Here is a 25,604-nt window from a genome sequence, read left to right on the forward strand (position 1 = left end):
TCCGAGGGAGTAAGCAGCTCATCTGAGTGGCAAAGAGAGAAAGGGTCCCAGCTTCCCAGCAGAGGGCTGTGTTCACTGCCCTCTACCTAGGAAGACTTTGCTGGACCCATGTCTGTCTCCCCTGCTTGTGTGAGCTCCTTAAGGGAAGAACAGTATCTTAGGCACCTCTGTGTCTGGCATGTGGTAGGAAAGGGAGGACCAGCAGGCTAGCAAGTGGAAGTCAAGCCTGGAGAAATCCAAGGATCCAACCAGGCTGCCTGGGGGCTGAAGCCATGAACAAGCCTCACCTCCCCCCCAGGTTAAGTCACTTCACACACCAACACCACTCATCTCTCCAGCCTCCCTACTCCCCGGTTTGCATCTCTGCAGTCCTGCTCTGGTCCCCACTAGTGTCTGAGATGCTCTTCTCTAAATGCTTCCTACTCATTCTCCAGGCCTCAGCCCCACCATCCCCTCCATGCACACTCTCCTGGCACGCAATCTACTGTGCAAAAACTACTCAGGGAATGAATGAAGGGAATCTATGAATGACACGGGGAATATAAATGTGCACGAATCAATAACATGAAGCGCGAAGATTTAAAAGAAATGTTGGCTTTGTAGTGCGCCTATCTGGGCAGATCTTCTAAGACAGAGGTTCCCAAACTTTCTTGGTTCATGGAGTCCCTGGTATCTCAGCACATTTTTCTTGGCTTCCCTAGGCCAAAAGAAATGCCTAACAGTTTCACATATGAAGTAATTAGGTCCAAACAACCACTGCAAACCCAACTTTGCAAAGATGCAAAGTCATCAGGAAGAATCACGCAGGATCTAATGTTGGAAGTGCAAACTACCCCAAGCTGGTGCTTCACATGGAGTTCAACGGATGTGAACTTCCGTTGCATTTGAAAATTAGACACCTCTGAGTTTGCTATGGTGCCCTAAGGCACCTTGGCACAGTTTGGGAACCACCTCTGCTGTGTGAAATACTTTGAAGGGAAAATTCTAGATCTCCTAAATAACTGTCCTCCATGTCAAGAGGTGGCAAAGGTGACCTCGAGATAGTCAGTCTGAGGTCCCCACCAGGTACCCCAAGAAGACTCCGGAAGCCCAGTGCTATCCTTCTGCCCTGGAAGTATCTTTATCTCTGAGTTTATTCCTTCTCCCTTCACTGAAAAGGAACACAGGACAAGGCAGACCTCACAGGGCCAAAGACGACATTTGTCAGCAATAGCAAACAAGGAAAAAAGAAATGGAAATGAAGAGATAGAGTAACTTCTTGATTAGACCAGGCTCTTGCCACAGCCCTGCCACTACTTGGCTGGGACCTTAGACACATCCTTACCAAGAGTAGGCTTGGATGTTCTCATTTGTAAAACTAGGCACAGAAAAAGGCATATGTCAAAACACCAGCCAAGTAGGTTTTCCCTCATTCCAAATAGAGCAGATCTAATTTGATCTTTTATTATAAACTAGGTCTCTACATAAGAGTTTTCATTTTTATTATAAAATACAACACACATACAGAGAGGGGCAAAAACTATATATATAGCCTGACCACTATTCCTCCTAAATTTCAACAGCTGGCCGGTTCCTGCAGACGTAGTGGGGCCAAACACAGCAACTCCTGTCCCGCACACTGCAGAGCAAAGTGGACAAAGAAAACATGGGCCACTCAGGCCACCAGGCACTGGCAGGAGCTTTACTAGTTCCTGAAAGGGAAAATGAGGCAAGAACACAAGGGCTTTCTACATCCAGCTATTTATGACATTAGAATAGCAGGTCATTTTCCAGGAAGTACTTGCAGATTTGCTTTTCCCGTATGCAACGTCTGGTCAGTAAATAAGATTGAGCAACCAACCCGGCACTGACATCAGGGTGAATCGGTCACTTGAAGCAAATAAGAAGAGAGGAGAAAGCAAGCAATGTAGTCGGCCCTCCAGCATGCATCACCCAGCAGCAGTCACTGTCAACTCACGGCTGCCTAGACAAGGATCTCGTGTCCACACCCCGGCTGCCAGGGGAATAGGGTCTGCTCAGGTTCACAAACCTCTGCCAAGGTTTAGTAGCTTCAAGATGAGGGAAAACTCTCAAGGAAGCAAACCCTACCGTTGCCTAATAACTCAACCTCCAGAGACTGAGAGATTTCAAGGAGAAACTACACTCTCCAAGGCAACATGGTAACAAGCAATGACCAAAAGAGCAATTCAAACAGATTTTTCTATAGTTAAGAGTGTCTAGAAAGTTTATCATCCACACCAAGATGTTGTTGGCACAGACTTCTTTGGTTTTATCTTGTTTGGAGTTCGTTCAGCTTCTTGAATCTGTAGATCTATGTCTTTAGCCAAATTTGGGAACTTTTCAGCCATTATTTCTTGAACATTTTTTCAGCTCTGCCCTCTTTCTCCTCTCCTTCTGGGACTACGATGACAACAAAATTAGATCTTTTGTTATTAGTCCCACAAGTCCCTGATGCTCTGTTCATTTTTTTTTTTCAGTCTAGTTTCTCTCTATTGTTCAGAGTGGGTAATTTCCACTGTTCTGACTTCAAGTTCGTGGACTCTTTCCTTTGTCTTCTCCATTCTGCCGCAGAGCCACCCATTGAGTTTTCCATTTTGGCTACTGCATCTTTCAGTTCTCAGATGTCTGTTTGGTTCCTCTTTACACCCTGTATAATTCCAACATCTGTGTCATCTTGAGGCTGGCAGCTGTTGATTGTCTTTTCCCATTCAAGTTGAGATTTTCCTGGTTCTTGGTATGGCGGGTAGTTTTTCACCATATCCTGGGAATTTTGACTATTATGTTTTATGACCTGAATCTTATTTGGATTTTCTCTTTCAGTAGGCCTTCTCTGTCATCCTGCTGGTGGGGGAGAAGGGTGCCAACTTGGTGCTGTCTCCCTACTAGGCCTCTGCTGACATCCCTGGCTTGAAGACAAAAGGGCACCTCGTTATTGCTGCCCACATGGCCTCCACTGACATCTTGTGGTGGATACCCTGGTTCAGCCAGGTGGTGGTGAAGTCCTGGCTTTCACTAGGCCTCCTCTGCCATCAAGGAGATTAGGTTTCCTTGCTCCTCTGGGGAGCCAAGATTTCCTTGGCTTTTTAAAATTTTTTTTTTTTTTAATTTATAGTTTTCCCTCTTGTAAATCTTTCTTAAAAGATGTCACAGGTATGAAATAAGACTGAGCCACAGGGGAAGTGCAGCCCTTTGGACTCCTCTGCAATTTCTATAGCATTCACTCCCATCTTGGAAGCATTTAGAGCAAAGCTACCAAGGCAGTTTAAGAATGAATGCAATTCCTTGGCTTCTAATGAAACTGAAGACATTACCTATGCTGCTCAGTTATGTATTTGAGGAGTGACTGAAGAATTAACATGGAACAATACAAGCAAGAACATTTTCAAAGAAGTTGAGAAAATACTGGTTTAATACAATCTGAAGTAGAATCTGCTAAGATGTGTTATATCCGATGGTGGTAAAAATATGTATGGAGCAGAAAAAGGCTTAGTTTAGCTTTTGCAAAGCTTGTGAAAATGTAAGGTATTTGAAGCCTATGATTATTCACTATCTTATTCATCAGCATGCTTCCAAAATATGTTAACTATTTCCAAGCTGTTTGTCTGGAGTCCACACAGAGTGCCTGTTCTAGATTACTCAGATCACACCATTATACAATTACTCAGGAGCTACTGAGGTAGGGAAGGCTGCTGATACCCACACTGAGCAACCCCAGGCTGTGTGCCCTTAGGTTCCTGCATCTTTTTTGGTGGTGCCATTAGTCCTTTCTTATGGACAAGATGAGTCTCACCACTGTGAGAGTACCTGCATTCCTTCAGAAGTCTCTCCCTCACTTATAACTGGCTGCTCTGAATCTGCTCAAACTGGGAAATCAGCTGCTTATGCTTGTTAATGATATCTAAAATAAGAATAAAGAGGCTCTTGAGTAGGGCCTGAGGGACCCTCTTTTTCACAGACTTTGTGAAATACATTTGAGATACTCTGAGCTGCCTCTTGATTCTTAGATGTGTTGGAGATGTGCCCCAAAACCCTCATGAGCTACTGCACTGTGTGCCCAAAGATGCTGAGTGCTCCTGCCAAAGCAGGCCTGGAACATGCGCCAGGGCTCTCCTATGGGCCATTTTGGTTGCTGGCCCATGAGGCCCAGAGCACTGAGGATGCTGGGAAGCTCAAGGCAGGCACGGCTCCTGTTCTCACACAGCTTACAGTCTGGAGTAGCCTCCAGAAAAATGTTCAGGTACAAAAACATCATGTCGAAGGGCATGGCTCTGTCACTTTTCTGCCTATGCATCCAGCAAACAGTTGAGGGGCACCTGTCATAGCCAGGAACTAACTGTACAGATTCAGGTGGGAGCAACACTCCAATCCTCCCTCAAGGAGCTCTCCGCCTACGAGGAAGGGCAGACATATCCCAACAGTCACAACACTGAGCTCTCAGGAGGAAGGGGGCAAGACAGTCCAAAGGAGTCAAGGAAGGGGCACCCAGAGGCCAATATCTGCCCTGGATTGTGAAGGATAACCAGGGTCCACCAGTCAGATAAGGAGCATGAGTGAAGTTCCTGACAGAGGCAGCTTCTACGAAGGCCTAGAACACAAAAGAATAGCATCTACAGAATCTGGGTGACTCAAGTGTGGTGTGATGGGATGCATTTCTAAGTAGGGTGTGTGCAGGTGGCAAGTAACAGATGAGCATTTATTAATAAAAGGGACCCAGACCAGTGTTCCAAGGGCCCAGGAGCCTCGTAGGCCAGTCTGTCTTTGGGTCCCAGGTAGCTGGTGATGACCAGGCAAAAGGCCGGTGTCATTAGGATGATGCCACAGGAAAGTGACGCTGCACAATGACTCCTGCACCCCCAATGTCAGTACGGTCATGGAGCCTTGACCAAGACATCCTAGAAAACATTCTCTACCGCAGATGCTCAAGTGTCCCCAGCTGACGACCATTCCCCCATACTACAGGGCTTAATGTGGAAATATGACTGGAACACGTGTTACAATGAAAGGGGAAGGCAGCCACCAAAGCTAGATCTGTGCAAGTATGACTCAGCAGGAAGCAGGCAAAAGGCAGGCATCACTCAGCACAAATCGAGCTAACCAAGCCCACAGGGGCTCAAGCCCACAGGGGCTGACCACGGCAACTGCTGCTGCTTGTGCCTAATTCTAGCAGCATCTCTGGGGCTGCGGCCACTTGGCCTGAACACTGAGTGGGGTGAACCCATAGCTCCCCTAAGCCTAGAGCATTTCGTGGGTATAATTCAATAATGCTACTAAAAGGCGACACAAGGCAACTTATGGACACAAAATACTTCACAGGAGTTCATAATGGTTCATCCTCCTGAACATCTCTTTGGCCCAATTAATTCTGAATAAAAGTATGGAAAAGAGAAACATGGAGAGCCAGAGGACTTGCCTTAGTCTCCCCGAACTCTGAAGTCTGCTTCTGCCTCTAGCACATCACCAGGAATAAGGGTGACAGTCTGGTAAGAGCATCCCAAGAGCAATCTAAAGCTCCCCCGATACACACATGTTACGGTTCCCACGGCACGCCCACGGCATGCCCACGGCAGCAAGCCTGCAGCACAGAGGTTGTTACTTCCTCTTCTTTTATGGAAATGAGAATGGGATGGGCCAAAGCCAATTTGGCCTCCCAAAAAGCAAAGGCGCACTAAGGATTCACTGATGGGGTTACAGATGGGCTCCACACTTAGCATCAAAGGCAAACTGGTACGCAGTCAGAAACAGTCCCCAGGATGGAGTGGTCCCCAAAATATGTCACAAGAGACACAGTGAAGAAACTGGAAAGGTTAATCCTAAAGAAAAGAAGATTCAGAGGCAGCTGATCCCTTCTTTGCATGGTCAGAAACCTGGAAGGAGGGAGAGGCCCCAAAGAGCAGAAGGAGGAGGTGGTCACAGAGGACCGAGATGTACATACGCTCCACGAAAGAACACTCCAGGTGTTCTTTCAGACAGACTAGGCCTGAAAACAGAATGGGCCACTGTGAGCATGTCTCCCCATCACAGGAGATGTGTCAACAAGAAGGCTGGGTCACATGGGCTTAATGATAGAAACTACCTGCACCCCAAGGGCCTGAGACACAGACACCAAATTAGAGTCCATTAACCTGAATTTGCTGATTGGTAACAATGCCAGGGGAAAACCCCAAGTCTCCGATCACCTGAGTTAATACTTATATACCAATTCCTGGATCTTCTTTCACTCCTTTGAAACACATGCGCAGGCGCATACACGCATACATACATGCACATTAAACAAGAGCTATGGAAAGAGAAGGCAGACAACAGTGATACGTGATCCCATGGCAGATCCTAAGGACTCAGGAAAGAAGCAGAAAAACAGGGAAGCTCAGGGCAATGCTCGGAAAAAGGCAGGAAGGGAGAAGTACTCTTTCGATTAAAAAACTAGTCCCAGGAACAGTCTATGCTTCACACAGGGCTGGGTTTTCAGCTTCAACAAGGAGGTTTTTCAGGAGTAAATGAACATGTTCTGCCTCCTGGCTCCCCAAAGCACACCACCAATATGTCTGCATTTCGTCTTTTCAAACACAACTAAGTCTACAGGGACAAAAGATGCTATTCCTTGACAGCACTTTCACTGCTGTTCTGGCTTGAGGGGCAAAGGCTCAGTGTCAGTAAACCATGGCAGAGAGGAAAAGGAATCACAGACTCTGGGGTTTCCTGCACAGGCGCCTCAACAATCAATTCTGTGGAGTGATATTCCTGCCTCTGCCTGCAAAGCCTCCAGTGACGGGAAACTCACCTCCTTACATCCAAGTATCATTCTGCTTAAATGGCATGGGTTAAAGGATAACAACAGGGCCAGAATCTCATCATCCATACAGGTATTTTCTCTCTAGAATTTTCCTTCACTTTTTCCCATACATAAATATAACCTTATACATACACATATACATATACTCATGCCAAAAGCAGATAAAATGTATTCTATTTTTTAAAATACTTTTTAATGTTGCCAGATGACCCTTCACAGTGATATTTTCTTTGGCTGTACAAGAGTCTACCGACTTGATAGACCATTATTTACTTAATTATTTCCCTATTTATTTATGAAAATACTTTTGATTACCTAAACATAGGCTAGACCTTGGTCTAGGCTTGAGGGAGAAAAGATGAATTAACATGGCCCTGCTACGTCATTCAGTCTGGACAAGGAAACAGAAAACGCTGCAGTCAAATGTGAGAAATGGTGTAAAATAAATGTTCACCAAGGACTGTGGGACAGAGAGGCAGATGTCAGTAACCTGCCCCTGGGAAATGGGCGAACACACCACAAACGGGCTATTTTAGTAGGGTTGTTTCCAAAATCTCACTTTGCTAAATACCAGTAGTTGTGACTGCTCACTATAAGCCGTCACCAGGCCTGGAACTTTCTGGGTGTATGTTAATGTCTCAGCTCCCTATGTGGGAGTTACTATTATCTCCTTCTAAATGAGGAAATCAAAGCTCATATCAGTTTAAGTGGTTTGCCTGAAGTCACACCGGCTGCTAAGCGGTAGAACTTGAATTTAAGCTGTGCCTGTATCTGACGTCTATTCTGACCTTCTCCCTAAATAACACTAAGAAAAGCATCTTTAAACAGTTTTTCTTTTTAAAAAAAATCTTTAAATTCTCATCTAGATTTGAATTTTTATAATTCTTGATACATAAATTGCCTTCAAATAGGATTAACCTCTAGCTGAACTGATCAGGAAAGAAGAAAGAAGAGTGAATTACCACTATAGGAAATGAAAGAGGGAACATCATTAGATTCTACAGACATTAAAAGGATAATGTGGAAAATTATGAACTTTATGTCAACACTTGATAAATCAGATGAAATGGATAAACTAATAGACATAAACTGCTAGAGCTTACCTAAGAAAAACAGATAACCTAAATAATTCTCTATCAAAGCATTTGAATTAGTAGTTAAAATCTCCCCCAAAAGTGAACTCCAGGACCAGATGGCTTTGCTGGTGAATTTTATCAAACATTTAAGAAAGAAATAATACGAATTCTTACACAAACTTTTTCAGAAAATAGAAGACTTCCCAACTTATCCTATGAGGACTGCATTACTCTAAAACCGGACAAAGACAGAACAAAAAAAGAAAATTGTAGACAAACACACTTCATGAACATAGATGCAAAAATCTTCTAAAACATTAGCAAACCAAATCAAGCAATATATAAAAAGGATACTACATCAGGATCAAGAGGTGTTTATTCCAGGAATACAAGGTTAGTTCAATACTCAAAAATCAATGTAATTCACTGTATCAAGAGGCTTTTAAAAAAAAACCCATAACATCATATTGGTAGATGCAGAAAAAGCATCTGACAAAATCTGACATCCATTCATACGGAAAGACTCGGTAAACCAGGAATAACAGGGAACTTTCTCAACCAGATTAAAAAAAAATCATGGATATGATTATGGTAATAATAGTACCCACTTCATTGTGCTGTTTTGAGGATTAAATAAACTAAACATGTAAAGCACTTAAAACGGTGCCTGGCACAAAGTTTCTGCTGTAATTAATGTAGTTGTTACTATTACTAAAAGTCCTAAAAGATGAGAAGGGAACAACAAAAGACATATTGAGTACCCACAGCTGTGCAAAAGAATGAACTGCTGCTACATGCAATAACATGGATGAATCTCACAGACATACGTTGAATGAGAGAAGCCAAACACAGAAGAGTACTTACTGTGCAATTCCATTTATAGCTGACCTTTAAGAACAGGCAAAATCTATGGTGACTGAGGTCAGAACAGTGTTACCTTTGGGGCAAGGGTACTGACTAGAAGGCACAAGGGAAGGTTCTTACATTTAAGGATTTAATCTATTATCAGCTGGTTTTTGTATATGGTATAAGGTAAAGATTCAGCTTCATTTTTTTGGATGCAGATGTCCAGTTGTCCCAGCATTGCTTGTTGAAGAGAATATTCTTTCTCCATTGAATGGTCTTGATACCCTTGCTGAAATCAACAAACCACAGTTTACTTCTGGACTCTCAATTCTACTCTATAGCTCTTTATGTCTTACACATGACAGTACCACACTGGCTTGATTAGTGTAGCTTTATTGTAAGTTTTGAAACAAGGAAGTATGAGTCCTCCGATTTGGTTCTTTTTCAAGACTGTTTTGGTTATTTGGGGTACCTTGCAATTCCATATGAATTTAGGATCAGCTTTTCCATTTCTGCTTTATAAAAAGCAAGGATTCTGATAGAGACTGGACTGAATCTGCATATTGCTTGAGGAGGTATTACCATCTCAACAATATTAAGTCTTCCAATCCATGGACACAGAATGTCTTTCCATTTATTTAAGTCTTCTTTATTTGCTTTTCAGCAACGTTTTGCAGTTTTCAGTTTAAAAGTGTTATAGCTCCTTGTTTAAATTTATCCCAAGTATTTCATTCATTTTGATTCTATTATAAATAGGATTGTTTTCTTAATTTCCTCTTTAAATTGTCATTGCTAGTGGAGTATTAAATTCTTAACCATAGAATAAATAAATACCTATGAGTCCAGACAAATATAAATAATCAAATACATAAATAAAGGGGAGAGAAGAGACAGCTCTTCCACACAGAATTCCAACTAAGAAACATAGAAGGAAAGAAGGAAATAGAGAATTAGCATTAGACAAATATGATGGTAATAACTGTTGCAGACAAGATCCATAGATGAATGTTAAAAAAATTAGTGGGCAAAACCAGGATCTGCATAATCTCAAAGTATCTCCGCCAAGACACTTATTAACTACAACAGGAAAAACAATTGACTATACAGTGGATAAACCTTGAAGACACCAACCTAACCATGAGATCTAGGCAAACATCACTAGTAATATGACTAACCCCTTGATACTACGCACTGAGAAGGATACAATCCCATTTTTGTGGTCTTCTTGCCTGCCTCACTCCAACCATGAGAAAACATCAGACAAGCCCAAATTGCGGGGCATGCTACAAAACAACCAACAAGTACTCTTCAAATGTATCAAGGTTATGGAAGACTAAGGAATAGTCAGAGATTAGAAGAGACTGAGGAGACATGGTAAGTAAATGCAAGGTGGGATCCCAGATGGGATCCTGGAACAGAAAGAGGACATTAGTAGGAAAGATGGTGAAATTCTAACAAGGCTTGCAGCTTTTAGTTCAGGGATTGGCAGATTATAGTTTGTAGGCCAAGTCTGGCCCACTGGATACTTGTGTAAATAAAGTTTTATTGGAACACAGACACTCCTATTCATTTTTATATTGTCTATGGCTGCTTTCGTGCTAAAACAACAGAGTTGAGTATTGTCACAGAGACCTTGTGGCTCACAAACTCTAAAATATTTACTGATCCAGCCCTTTACAGAAAAAGTCTTCCAACACCTGACTTAGTTAATAACATTGTACCAATGTTAATCATAGTAAAATGATTAAGAACAGGAAATAATGTAAGATGTTAACATTAGAGGAGGCTGGGTGAGACATATAAGGAAACTCTTTGTGCCATTTTTGCAACTCTTCTATAAGTATAAAATTGGTTAAAAATAAGAAGATTTTTTAAAATCCAGTAGCATCCTTATTGGAAGGCCTTTCTCTCAGCTTCCCTAGATACACCTTATACATTCCTGCCTGTTTTTGTTTCACTGTTCAAGTGAACATTTATTTAAGTAAGTGTTGAATAAATAAATGTCTGATGACCTGGATTCCCTATAATCTCCAAGAAACAAGGGTTAGCACCCTTGGTTAAGAAAAGGCACTCAGAATTGCAGAACAGAAAAAAGCCTGCCTAGTCCTATACCGTATTGTGTTTACTGTGGACTCACTAAACAAGAGCCAAGCCATGGAACCAAGATTTACTCAACACGTACTATGCACCAAGCACGATGGTAGGTGCTTTGTATGAGTTGTCTATTGAGTCATATGATAAACCAGTTCAGAGAAATATTATTTCACTCACTTTACAGATACAGATCCAAAGCCCTAAGGGCGAAGCAAATTACTGAAGGACCCACAACTTACCGAAGAAGATTTAAGGACTTTGTGGGACCCTCTCTGCCACTTCTTGTTGCAACCCTAGACAAGGAAGGGGTGAACCAACTTCTTGCTCACAACGGTCTGTGGTTCTCGTGCTGGCTATGGTCACCCCAGGTTCAGCCAGCAGTGAGCTGTGCCATTCAGCAGAAACTGAGTTTCTACTAGAGCAGTGAGGACCTGAGAGCTACAGAGGGCTGCTCTGGGCAGCAGCTTCCTGCACAGAGCAGGTCTCTCAGGCAGTACCTTCCTTCTGTCCAACAAGTGGTTTCAGACCAGCTCTTCCACAAGTTGACAGGAAATAAGAGTACTGATGACACAGAAAGTCCAGATTTCATCAAGTGGTCAGGCCAGACTGCCACAGGGCTGAGGCCTCAGATGGCATCGTTTTGGCCACCTCCCCCCCCAGCTTAGCTTGCGTTTCACCTTGACATCAGGCCATTGCTATGCATTAAAGGCTGATGTCAATCAAATATATACGGAGCACCAACTTTAGGTCATCTCCATGACCTGCGTCTGGATGTTCACAACATGTTTTTAAAGTCTGGAATTTGGAGAACAGAGTCATTAAGAAGTCACAACATGAACAAGTCAGTAATAATTAGATCCCATCGCTGTGGTGATAAAGGATTGCCGGTGGTGTCTATAAAAGCATCCACAATTACTACACCATTTACAACACTGCCCATCAGCACTGAACCATTATCTGAAGAGAGCCTTTTACTGTCCCACGTTCTCTTATGAGGAAGACAACATCCTCTGGTGCTGGCCTGACACCGTACTGTGTCTGTTGCTCAGGATGGGTATGCTAGGTCACCCAAGATGCTCCTTTAGGCTGACAGCTTAATGTTCCATCTGAAGGACACTGCCAAGAGAACTGCGCACGTGGCTACGGCAAGCTGCAGAGACACACTTGGGTAGGAGAACCACTGCTCACTGCATCTGCTGCGGCTTCCTGTTACAAAAGACACCGCCACATCATACAGTACACCTGCATGCGAGGCTAGGAGGAAATTTCTCCAGGCCATAGCACTAGCAAAAAATCCTCCTGAGCACCGACCCACATCCCAGTGGCTTCGTGCTTAAGTTTATGCAATGTCCAGTGCAGGCAGGGTGACTCTGCTAGGCTCTTGGTCTCCATGAGGTGACCCAGTAGTTGAAGCAGCTTTTTTCTTGTTATCCCACCATCTCGATGTGTAACTTCCAGGGTGGCTGTGATGGGAATAGGACTGGAGGGCCCAGCCCCGGCTTGTAAATGCTTCCATCCAGAAGTAACACATCACTTCCTCTCACAAACTGTAACCTGAAGTTAACTTCAAGAGGACTAAGAAATGTGGGGAGCACGAAAATACTCAGTGAGTGTAATGTGTCTGGACTTGCTCAAGGCGATGGGGTGGGGTGGCAGAACTGGTGGCAGTCTAGTTGCTTAAGAACTTGTGACTTATAAACCTGATTTTTAAAAATTAAGATAGAATTCATACACATAAAATTCACTGTTTTAAAGTATACAGTTCAGGTCAGTGCAGTGGCTCACACCTAGCACTCTGGGAGGCCAAGGCAGGAGGATTGCTTCAGGAGTTTGAGACCAGCCTGAGCAAGAGCGAGACCCCTATCTCTACTAAAAATAGAAAAAATTAGCCAGGCATGATGGCACACACCTGTAGTCCCAGCTACTCAGGACGCTGGGGCAGGAGGATTGCTTGAGCCCAGGAGTTTGAGGTTGCAGTGAGCTATGATGACACCACAGCACTATAGCTGGGGCAACAGAGCAAGACAATGTCTCAAAAAAAAAGTGTACAATTCAGTGGTTTTCACTATATTTATCCATTGTGCAACTATCATCACTAATTCCAAAACATCTCGTCACCCCAAAAAGAAATCCCATACCTATCAGCAGTCACTGCCCATTCCTGACTTGTTTTTAACTGATGGACACAGTGAACTGTCTAAGAGAAGGTCTTCCACTCTTTGCTCTGGACGTCAAGAAACTCTGAACCAATCTGCAGAGCCTGGAGCAGACATACAATATCCTCATCCCGAGGTTTTCCCCTCTATCCTTTCCTGTTTGCCTTGACTATCTTAACTACTTATTTTTCCCTAAATAAATACAATTATTATAACAACATGTATTGAGCAGTTACAATATAACATTCAACTAGTTCATCTTAGCCTTACACCACCCCTCTGAGGCACAGCAGCTGTAATTATCACAAGGTTAAAGTACCTTGGCCAACGCCAGGGAATCAATAAATGCTAGAACCAGGATTCCATCCCAGACCAATGGGCTCCAGGGGCACTCTACTGACCATCTGTGTGCCCCTCGAGATCTTTTTAAACAAGGCAAAGTGAATGACCTGGGGTTCATTTTGTGGCTGACATCCTGGCCATACCATCAGTGACAGATTTACTCAAGATTAAATAATCCCTGCAGAAGGACATGGAATGGTCTCATGTCTGGCTGGAGCTATCTTGTATCTCTGTAACCCTAGTGCATGTCAGGCCTGGCATAACATGGGTGCTCAGTATTTATTTGCTGAATGAATGAATGAACACCATCTCCTGGACCAGAGTCACTGCTCCACCCTTGATGGCACAGCATACTGGCCCTTCAACCAGGGGCATATGAATAGAACCAGTGGTGCTTTCTGAGACCTCTTGGCTCTGCATAAGGTTACCCACTAAGGGGCAAGAAACCAAACCAGGCTTTTCAACTCTTACAGCAAAATGGCAGGACACCACATATGGGAGGGGCTAAGAACTTCAGGACCTCCACTTTGGATGGGCTGCCTCCCACTCTGGCAAAAAGTCTCTCCTCATTCTCTCTCCCATACTCTTTAGCTTTATTCCTGCCTGCTAAAATGCAACACTTTAATTCCATTCCCTTGCTCCCATACTCCAAAGATCTGCCCTTACAGTATTACAAGTGAGTCTGAAGCTCTCAGCCCCTTACCCAGATGGGTCCCAGAAAGGGCCAACTGTGGGTAATACTCCTCTGTTCCTTAGAACATTCCCTCCACCCTGGCCTAAGCCATCATCGTCTTTTGACTTGTTGGTATTTTCCACATACAAGTGTAGTCCCAGCACCTCAAAGAGAGCATAGCACATGTGAGGTGATCTACAAATGCTGCCAGAGCACGGAGGCTGCTGCCTACTGCTTAATTCAATGACACTCATATAAAGGCGAACAGAAAGGTACTTCCTGTGATAAACTGATCTGCCTCCTTTTTCTAACAATGTTTGCTGTGCAATCTCATCTTTCTTTGCCTTGGCTTCTAGGAAGCTCTGAATTGTGTGCTCAATCAGAACAGCTTCCCTTCACTGGTTTTTGGTATAATTACCTACCTCCCAGAGTCCCTCTCTCAATACTAAGATCTCAGCTTTTAATTCTGTCTACAGTTTTTGGATTTTTTTGGAGTGAGCAGGGGACTTGAAATTCAACAAACTCACAACCCAGCTGAGCCATGAAAGAACATGGGCCTTGTAGGTCAACAGACATTGGGTCAGACCCCAGATATGCCACCTACACCCCATGGGACCCTGGGCACATTACTTATCACAGCCTTAGTGCCTCACTGGCCGTCCTCACAGTGTTATGATGATCACATGAGGCAGAAATACCCAGCACAGCACCTGACATACAACAGACACTCAGAGGTTACACTAAACCCCTTTTATTTATTTTCATTAGCATTTTAAAAATAAGCAAATTTATTCATGTCTTTGGCATCCAAGTAACTCATCTAGAAAGACTTAGAAAACTCTTCTTCAATTATAAAATGATTATTAATTATTGAATAAACTATCAATTGTAGAAGGAACTTAAGACATTTAAAATTCCATACCTGGATGGAAAACTAAAATCCTACCAAAAGTTCATATTATACTTTAGAATAACCATCAAAAGTACAGATCAAACCCAATTCTGACATCTGGGCTCAGCCAACATGCAGCAGTAAATGTGGGAGAGAGAAGCCATATTTATTCATTCATTTATTCATCCGGTTAATATTTACTAGCACCTGCCTTATACCTGGCACTGCCTTATACTTACAGAAATGACAGGGAAGTTCTCTGTTCTCACTGAATTCACATTCTATCCTAACCATATTGCCATCAGGGAGCAGGGAATTAGATTCTTTTATTATAAGCCACCTTATATCCTTTATGGAAGTAGGTGAAGAAGAAAAAAACATATATAACATTAAGACAATGAGAGTGATTGTAAATTCTTTAACAAAGGAAGGGTGATGCAAGCAGAGCTCCAAGATCAATCTAGCAACAGTACCATGGACAGATCTTGGGAACTGGCTGGCAGGAGACGACAGGGAGAATTATAGACTGGAGGAGGCCAATTAGGGGGGTTAGTACAGCAGGAAATGACAAGGAGCCACGATAAGACCACAGCAGTAGAAAGAGATTCAAAGACCAAAAACTGATAGGACCTGGTGGTGGCAGGAAAGTAGGACGAAGCTCCTTAGAGCTTCAGACCCCAGGAAGAAGATGAAGCCACTAGCAGGGACAGACACCTTGTTGGTGGAGGTTTCAGGTAGAAGGGGCTTTTCTTTGCTGTTGTGATACTAAATGACCTTTCAGAGTCTGCAAATCACATTACATAAGGGACCTCATCCAACAAGTTCATGTATTACTGTGTGGTTTCTTAAACAATCACAAAGGTTCTTGTAACCCTTTCATCAAAGCCAACAACTGCTTTTCTTTGTAAGACCACAAATATCTGATGGAAAACTTTCTGATGCCTGGAATGTGTGCCAACCTAAACTGCACACCTGAAAGAACTCAGGCACAATTGGCTAATACATTCTCCTGTGTAGTCAAGAACTGTCATCCCTGTTTACAGTGTTGAAAATCGATCCCAAGTGACCTGCAGTCCTGACATCTGAGTTCAGAAGAGGTGACCAAGAGTTCATGTGTTTCTACCCAACCCTGCAACCTTTGTACAGACCCAGCCTCCCCAATGCAATGATGATGCATGCCCCTGAAGATCAAAGTACACAAGAACATGGTGATCTACAGACACATCAATACCAGAGAAGTGATGTGGACACTGAGCTCTGCAAAGGGGGTTGGGTGGGCAGGGTCATAGGAAATATCACTGAAGATAAAACTAGGGGAGATAAATGGAATGACTAATTGCTATTCCTAACTTTCACCTAGAAGTAAACTATGCCTATTCCACATTAGAGGACACACCCTACAATGTCTCCCTGTCACTACAACCAAGCAGACAAAAGCCAACTTCTCCCATTCTATTTTCCTACCAGGATGTCTCCTAAAGAATTCAATTCTCTGAGAATAGTCCACTGCTGAGAGCAGCACAGTGTGGACCATCGTTATATTCTAGTTCAGCCTTGAAACTGATTAATTCCAGGAAAGTATGTGAACCATTCTCTCAGCTATGCTGCAGAAAGGAGATCAGAATGCCGAACCCTCCAACACTCCAATAAAAGGACAATTCTTTCTTTTTTTTTTTTTTTTGAGACAGAGTCTCACTCTCTTGCCTGGGGCAAGTGCCGTGGCGTCAGCCTAGCTCACAGCAACCTCAAACTCCTGGGCTCAAGCAATCCTCCTGCCTCAGCCTCCCAAGCAGCTGGGACTACAGGCACGCGCCACCATGCCCAGCTAATTTTTTCTATATATTTTTAGCTGTCCAATTAATTTCTTTCCATTTTTTGGTAGAGACGGGGTCTCGCTCTTGCTCAGGCTGGTCTCGAACTCCTGAGCTCAGAACGATCCGCCCGCCTCAGCCTCCCAGAGTGCTAGGATTACAGGCGTGAGCCACCATGCCCAGCTAATTTTTTCTATATATTTTTAGCTGTCCAATTAATTTCTTTCCATTTTTTGGTAGAGACGGGGTCTCGCTCTTGCTCAGGCTGGTCTCGAACTCCTGAGCTCAGAACGATCCGCCCGCCTCAGCCTCCCAGAGTGCTAGGATTACAGGCGTGAGCCACCGCGCCCGGCAAAGGACAATTCTTAGATGTCCCCCCACCCGAGTCACCTCTTTATAAGTGGAATAAATGAGCTCCCCACACAAACAGTTTTCTGCATAAGCCACCCAGAAGGACCAAGTTCCCCAGGGACTTTGTTCATAACACATCCAAGCATCACCCGAGTTGCTGCACCAACAGCATCAGAAATAACAGACTGATGAATTTGGCTCCAGTGGGCCCAACCAACAGGAGCCACCGGCCAGCAAAGAAACATGGTTTGCCTTATGGGACTCTTTCACCACCTTCTCTCCCTCTCTCTCTCTCCGCCTCCCCCTCCCTCCCTCTCTCTCTCACTCTCTCTCTCACACACACACACACACAGAGGCGGGCAGGTATGTGCACACTGATCCCAACAGATACACAAATGACGTAAATGTCTCACTGGAGGAGGCACTTGGGGAAGAAAAATGCATTTAAGATGTAGAACTGTTAAACAGTATGATTACCAATTTAGACACAGTAAAAAATTTCCAAATGATTGTTCATTCACCCAGAGAGAAGGACATTAGGCAGTAAGAAAGTCTGAAAATTCAGTGCAAGAGAACACTGTTTGTTCTGAGCTAGTCACAGCACTGACTTTCTAAAAATCCTCCTAATCACTTTTCATGGTTCATAAGATCCTTTCAGACAAGCCTCGCCAAGCAACCTACACCCCACACACCCCAGAAGTGGTGTACCTGGGTGGGCTCAGGGAATTCCTACCAACCTGCCAAGACTCCACTGACACATCACCTCTTCCAAGAAGCCTTGCATGAAGCCCCCCGCAAAGGCAGCTGCTCCCACCCGCTCCCCCAGCACACGATTTTGGGAGCACACACCAGCCTCAGCACTAACAAGCGCCTCACACCATCACCTCGAGAACGAACTCAACACACTCTGCCATTCTCATTGGTTTTTATGTTTGCTGCCCTCCCCACTGGAGTTCTCAAGTGTCTGAACCAGACCCTACACATAGAAACGCACCCCTGAGACTGAATATGTGTTTTTTAAGTGCCATTCCACAGTGATCTGAACATTGCCAAGAGCAGGGAGATCACTCCCTGAGGGAGCAACCCTGCTGAGCTGTCCCAGGAGGCAGGTGGAACAGGGATTCTCTCCCCGAATGCACTGATGAAGAAACTAAGGCTGGTGTGGGCCAACAGTCTGTAAATGCAGGTCAGCTACCTGTGACCCACGTGCTTCTCCCACCTGCCTAGTGACTCTAAATTTCTGTCAAATGCCAGACAACAGAACTACACAGGAAAACAAGTTTTGTTCTATAGGCTATGTAAAAATAATAAAGAACTGGCATTTTCTGTCTCTCTATAAGACATTCATTTATGTTTCTTGTAAGAAAATGTACAATGAGACATATAAAATAGTATACATTTGTGCTTTGTAGTACTGGGAGTGAGGAACAATCATTAAGCAATTCTGTGTATGGAACAGATTTCCCCTTCACCAAAAAAAAAAATCCTCTGCAGTCAGAAAATGAGATAACGATAACATAGCACAAAAGCAGTGAGGGCTTAGGAAGCAAACGGCCCTGGGTGAGGCCTCAGCTGCAACCTCACAGCCTTGAGCAAATGAGTCCACCTCTGAGATGGCCTCCGCAGCTGCGAAGTGGACATTGAAGGAGGAACATTGTGGGGTTATCAGTACTTAAAATTCTGATACTGTGTGTGTATGCACATGTATATAGATAACACAAACACAGCACAGAGTCTGGCATGATATTCCCTGTAATAAAAGCATCTCTGCCATGAACAAATCAGTCTTCGCAATTGGCCTTACAAGTCTGAATTTAAAAATGATGAGTCCCTGTTGGAGGTAACATAACAAGATGCCATCTTTTTGGGGTGGGGGGCGGGTGCTGACAATATCTATTATTTAAAGTCACAATATTTACACACACACACCCCTCTGTGTTATTTTTCTCCCTGGCAGTTATCAACAACCGATAAACCAGGCATGTTGTTTGTCTTCCTCCACTAAAAGATCAGACCCATGAGGGATTTGTCTCTTTTATTTTATTTTATTTTATTTTTGGAGACAGAGTCTTGCTCTTGTTGCCCAGGTTAGAGTGCCATGGCGTCAGCCTAGCTCATAGGAACCTCAAACTCCTGGGCTCAAGTGATCCTTCTGCTTCAGCAGCGCCAGTAGCTGGGACTACAGGCATGCACCACCATGCCTGGCTAATTTTTTCTATATATTTTTAGTTGTCCAGATAATTTTTTTCTATTTCTTAGTAGAGACGGGGGTCTCGCTCTTGCTCAGGCTGGTCTCGAACTCCTGACCTCGAGCCATCCTCCCGCCTCCGCCTCCCAGAGTGCTACGATTATAGGCGTGAGCCACCGCGCGGGCCTGTCTCTTTTATTCACCGCTATATCCCTGACACATCAAACAGTGCCTGGTACGTAGTAGGTAATCAATGTCTGTTAAATAAATACATTTAAAAGCTCATATACATTGTTCCACTCTCCCACTTATAAGAATTAGGCAAAAATATTTGCCCAAGTACTCAAAGATAAAGAACAAGACCACCCACTGCAGCAGAATTCATACTAGCAAAAAGCTGCAAACAAAACTCTTCAATAATACTAGTTACTGGAATACTACCATTTTGAAAAGAATGAGGTTTTTTAAAAAATGAAGTAGATCTTTACATTACATAGTGAAGTAGAAAGACATCATGCTAATAAAAAGCCAGCTTCAGAAAAGTATGACAAAAAAATGACTAGTATTTTAGTTTTGTGTTAAACATTTAAATAGTAACACATTCCTGTTGTTTTAAGTAAAAGAAAATTTTTAAATGTTTTTATGTGACAAAAAAATATCTGGAGAATATACTCTACAAAGGACATTTACTATCTATAGTGCATATTTCTGTAAATAGTTTATTTTATAATGAGGGTTAATATTTTTGTAAATAAAAAATACATTTTAATGAAAATTGTCATTTCTCCATTTCACTTTTTTTTTCTAATTTTAATTTTTAAATGAATCTGACACATAAGAAAAAGTTTAACTCCAAGGTGCTCAGTTGAGGCCCATGGGCCTGGGGTGGTTTGTGAAAAGACACACGGCGCTAGTGCCAGAGTTCGAACTCAATTTCTCTGTCTCCCAATCCAGGGCTCTGCTCCCCTGTAATGCACAAGCTACCTCTTGCAGGGGCAGCCGGCCTCTGGATCCATGAAAGGTCCTACAATTACATAAACTTCCATAAGAAAAAAAAAAAAGTTGCTTAAGAGCTAAATTCTTTTTAACGTTAAACGTTTCATGGGTTTAACAAGTAAATGTTCTGGATTTGCCAAGCAGGTCTGATTTCAAATGGTCTATCTCCTAAGCATACATAGACTTACCTAATACAGATCCTGATTTTCAAGGAGTTAAGGGTGGATCAACCCACAGTCAATAGCAGGTCCTAAAATTCAGGTTTGTCAGGCAACAGATACCCCTTGTGGCTGTTTACAATCTCCTACTGCCCAGTACCCAGGAATATTTACCTGACTTACTCACATTAGCTGCAGTCAATGCTGCTATTTCCAGGTGCCAAAGTATATATATCCCTGGGGTTTGTTTCATTTCAAACCTATTATTTTTTCAAGTGCTAGATGGGAAGAATTTTGGAGAGTTAAGAGCACTCCTAAGGTTCAATACAACACAACTGGAAGCAAACATTCTATTCTCTGAAACACAAACACATTTTTTGGACACTTCTGACAATGATTACTTGCTCAAGAAATAGTTTCCCACATCAGATGTTATGAAAGTCATGAGTAGCTCAAGAACCACTCTCTCAAAAGGAAAATAAGAGACAAAAAAAAAAAAGTGGACCCTTCTGGGTTCACTGGTTTACTAAATGGGCTTTTTGGACTATTTTCCTGACCAAGCCAACCCCACAATCACTCAAAGGGGATTTGTGTAGTTAGAACTTGTGAGTGGTTAAATGAATCAATGTCTTGTCCACAAACAGGGCCTGAGGAATCACAGCACTGAACGTGAGGACACTGGATCCCAAAGGGTTAGATAACTGCTCTGCTTACAAGAAGTTTACAGTTCTCAATGCCACTCTCCAGGACCTTGTTTTGATCCTCAGAACCTGAACCCTGTAGGGGTGGCAGGGCAGCTGTATTACTACTTGTTCCACTGATGAGAAAACAGAGGTTCAAAGAAGTGTTTTGCTACTGTGCCAAGAGTCAAAGCCTGGATCACTCAGTCCAGTCCAGTCTCCCTGTGTGCTATCATCATTCTCTGGCTTGGCCAAGCTCAGAGCCAAGGCTGCAGCTTTACCAGTCTAAGAAAGCAAGCAGCCACTTTCATTGAAATGGCCCCAAACTCCTCAGTATTGGTCATCACTTTACACAATGGTGACTAGCCTTGAGGAATGAAAAACACAAAGTCGAGGTCAAGCTCCCTGAAACGCCCCCACCCCTTCGCCACCCAACAGTCCTCGACCTCTTACCCAATTGCTCCCAAGAGATCAGGAGAGCCGAGGCACCTGCCTGCGAAGGGCGCTGTCCCTAGGGATGCACTCCTGGCGATTCCCAGGATAGGCCAGGCTGGCGGGCTCCCTTGAGCCCTCTACTGAGCCCACCTGATGCTGCAGGGTCAGATTTGGGTCCCATTAGCGCTCATCGAGCCCACGTAAGTTCCCCCACAATCCGCTGCCTCCCTAGGCCCACAGTATATTCGAGGGAACTGGAGGCTCGGAGAGTTAGTGGCTTAGCCCAAGGGCAGCTGAGCAGGGACTCGAGCTAGAGCCCTCAGACGCCAAGACCCGCCAGGCTCTCTCCGTCCGAGGCTGTGGAAACGTCGACCCTCAAGCCGCCGCGAGAGGTCAGCTAGAGGGAAGAGCCACCCGAAGGACCAGGGTGGGAGCCGCGCCTTCCGCGCGAGCGTCGAGGGAGACGCGCCGCGACCGGGCCCCAGAGCCGGCCGCGGCAGGCTGAGGAGTCCCGCACCCCCGAGCCCAAAGCCCCGACCTCGCCCACCCGGCGGCAGCCACCTCGCACACTCACCGCGGGCGGCCGAGCAGCTCTCCGGGGCACCTGGGCAGGACGCAGGCCCGCACCACTGAGGCACTACCACAGCCCGCGCCGGCCACGGGGGTGGGGGCGTGGCCGTCAGGGCCGCCGCTCCGCCCACCCGGGCCGTGCGCGCGCTCCCATCGCAGGCCTTTCCCCTGTCTCCCCCCTGCAAATCCGTGCTCTTGGAACGGCCGGCCAGGCCACGCCCCGTGGCGCCTCGGTTGGGCCGCCCGGTAGTGAAGCCGAGGCGCGTCGTTCCGGGGCGGGCAGGGACCCCGCGGCGGCGGCGCTGTTCCCCGGGCTGGCTCCCCACCCTCTAGTGGGTCATCGCAGGGCCGTGGCTGTGCGCCACCCGGTCTGGCCTCCTGCTGCCAGCTGCCGCTCGCGTGGGATCGCGGCATTTTCTCCTCGACGGCCCTCAGTCTCCTCGCCTGCAAATGGCGAGGCTGTGGGCACAGATCGACCGGGCCCCTCCGGCCTGGCTGCGGGGGCGGCGGTGTCCAGGCAGGGGGCGAGGACTGGACGGAAAAGGCGGGGAGGGCGCAGAGGGGCCTCTGGGTGGGGTAAGAATCCCACCTCTGTCTCCTACTGCGGTTCCTGTGTTACAGGGTTGTGAGGATTGAGTGGTATAACCTTGGTTCCTAAAGGATTTAGAGCAGCGTTATAGTACCTGCTTTTATTACCACTGTTATTATTACTAGTATTATTATTACAGGCTCTGCTGCGAATTCCTTTTGGAACAGTGAGCAACTCACTTCTCTCAGAGCCCCTTCTCCATCTTTAAAAACGGGGCCAACCAACCAACAACCAAATACTGTGAAAATAGTTAAGTCGTATGTAAAGAGGGGGTTATTACCATGGTCCAGGTGCTAGGCTTCCTATGTCCAGGGACCAGTCTGATCCAGCCCCATTGAACCGGTCTGATGAATGCAATAGCCTTCAGGGTGGGGCACGTCATGTCCAACTAAGGGACTAAACAGGTAACTCCCACACTGGGCCCTGGAGAGAGCTGAGAAATTCATCGCCCAGGTATCTGATACTCTGTCCCACCTTTTCAACACTCTCTTGGACATCTCCCCTGGAGGTCCCACTGAAGCTTCAAACTTTGACTGTGACTCCTTGTCCCCTGCTTCTGTGAAGCCAGAACTCCTAAGAATACTGAGTCCCCTCTCTCTGCTAATAGTAGCATCACTGAGGAAACATCAGGAAACAGGCATCCTATTTATTTTCCTTTTTCCCATTGCAATAGTAACTGAGTCCTATGGACTCTATCGCCAGGACTTCTTACCTTTCCTGTTGCCCATCCCCTAGTTGGGGGCCACCTGGGTTCACCTTTCACCTGGATGATGTCAGCAGCTTCCTGCCTTTATATGCCACTTCCAGTTTCTCCTATACCCACTGGCCAGGGAAGCTTCTCTTCCTTAGTTACTGTCCTGCTCACTGCCCTATCTTCCTGCCCTCCTCCCACTCCAGCCTCCATCCCCAAAAAAGAAACACTCACTAGCCAGCTGGGAAAAAATAGTTAGATACACACCTCACACTAATATCAATTCTGGATAGATTAAATATTTAAATGACTTTTTAAAAAGAAGAAAAAAGGAACCCCAAAAGTCCATGGGAGAATTTGTGTTTATAACCTCCAGGAGGTCTTTCTGAGTTATGACACAAACCCTAGAAGTCAGAAATGAAAAGATTGAGAAATCTGCCTACATAAAAACCAGAACTTGACACGTGACAAATGCCTACAAGCAAGGTCAAAAGACAAATGGCAAACTAGGAGAAAATATTTGCAACTATTAATAGTTAAAGGACTAGTTTCTCTAATAAAAAGCACCTACTAATTAATAAGAAAATGTTAATTTATGTTAATTAACATAAGTTGGGGGGGAGATATGAATCATCAGTTCACAGAAAAGGAAATGCAAATGGCTGTTAACTATATGAAAAGTTCCTGAACTGCCTGCATAAAAGCAATGCAAATTAAAATTTGGCTGAGATACCATTTTTCGCCTATGACTATGACAAACTCCAAAAGTTGATGACACACAGTTGGTGGAGCTGTGTGGAAATAGGCCTGCCATCTATTGTTGGTACATCGTATGTGGATATCATCCAGCTATAAAAAAGACAAACGAGGGAGCTCATTGCTGATTCAGAGCAATCTGAGATAAATTGATAAAAGTGCAGGGTGCAACAGTAGGTATAGAATGCTACCATTCCTGTGTTCCCAAACAATTGTGGCGAGAAGTAGAGGAAGAATGTACACACTATGTATACATATTTGCCTTTATGTGCATGAAATATCTCTGGAGAGAAAAAAAAAGTGGTAACATTGGTTGTCTCTGGAGAACTGGGAAAAGGGAGGCTTCGCTGTAAACTCTGTATCTTTCAAATTTTGTACCTTCTGAATGTTTTACTAAGTCAAATACATAAATACTTTTGTGATACCCAAACAACTTTGTTGCTGGCCAGAGAACCAACTCTTCTATTGGCTCCTAAAACCTAAAGAATAGTGACTATAAACTTCATTTTTCTTAAATCAGAATCATCTGTGCGGGGTTCCAGACAGTAGGTTCATGCCAGCTCCCTCCTCTTTCTCCTTATCTTCCCTGCCCAGAAAGGATAACTTCTTACCCTGTTTAGCACTTTTTTCTGGTCATTATTTCCATGCAGGTAAATACATAAACATTTTTGTGGCTGGCTTTGTCCTGTGCCTGATATTTTAGATGTTACCTCTTGATTCCTGCTACTGACAAGTTAGGTCATTTAAACCACAGCTCACCTCCCCTGCTGTTAGGTGACAAACACCTAACATAATTATTTATATACCTAATTTAGTTTCTCTTTTAGCCACCTTTATAATTTAAGTAGTAGCCTTGGACCCTTATTTATTTATTTATTTATTGAGACAGAGTCTCACTCTGTTGCCCAGGCTACAGTGCAGTGGCATCAGCCTAGCATACAGCAACCTCAAACTCCTGGTCTCAAATGATCTTCCTGCCTCAGCCTCTGGAGTAGCTGGGACTACAAGCATGCATCACCATGCCCAGCTAATTTTTTCTATTTTTAGTTGCTCAGCTAATTTTTTTTTCTATTTTTTTAGTAGAGACAGGGGTCTCGCTCATGCTCAGGCTGGTCTCGAACTCTTGACCTTAAGCAATGCTTTCGCCTCTTCCTCCCAGAGTGCTAGGATTACAGGCGTGAGCCACCTCGCTTGGCTGGACCTTTACTTGTTGATCAATGAACTACAGGCAGTATCTCTTAACATACGATAAAGCTACCAGCACCCTCCTCTCCCCTTCACTCTGCCCCCCATCCCTGTCTCCCAACTTAAGCCATCTGTAACTCCACATTTTCATTACTGAGTTTTATCATTTAGATTCTGAATGTTTGCTTTGCTTTGCTTTGCTTGTAGGTTGGGCCTAAAAGTCAAGTCAGCAAGTGGTGTTGACATTGTTTTAACTGCGCACAGTACCTGGCAGAGCCAACCATCTCTATGATTTCAGGGATCTTCCTATGCAGCTGTCCTGTTC

General features: G+C 44.4%; 1 protein-coding gene across 2 annotated transcripts in view; it reads right to left on the reverse strand.

Annotated features, from left to right (window-relative positions):
* The window catches only part of POR (P450 (cytochrome) oxidoreductase), a 54,487-nt gene extending 32,331 nt beyond the window's left edge, over positions 1-22,156 (reverse strand). Inside the window, exon 1 of one of the 2 annotated variants that reach the window (XM_012640284.1) lies at positions 22,063-22,156. The gene's annotated coding sequence lies outside the window, so the exon portion shown is untranslated. Of the gene's footprint in view, positions 1-21,506; positions 21,852-22,062 lie in introns of those variants that run through there. The other variant, XM_012640285.1, reaches the window with a different exon arrangement.
* Between the last annotated feature and the right edge of the window lie 3,448 nt (positions 22,157-25,604).

Source organism: Propithecus coquereli, unplaced genomic scaffold (genome assembly GCF_000956105.1).
Source record: "Propithecus coquereli isolate 6110/MARCELLA unplaced genomic scaffold, Pcoq_1.0 Scaffold150, whole genome shotgun sequence".
Classification (NCBI taxonomy): domain Eukaryota; kingdom Metazoa; phylum Chordata; class Mammalia; order Primates; family Indriidae; genus Propithecus; species Propithecus coquereli.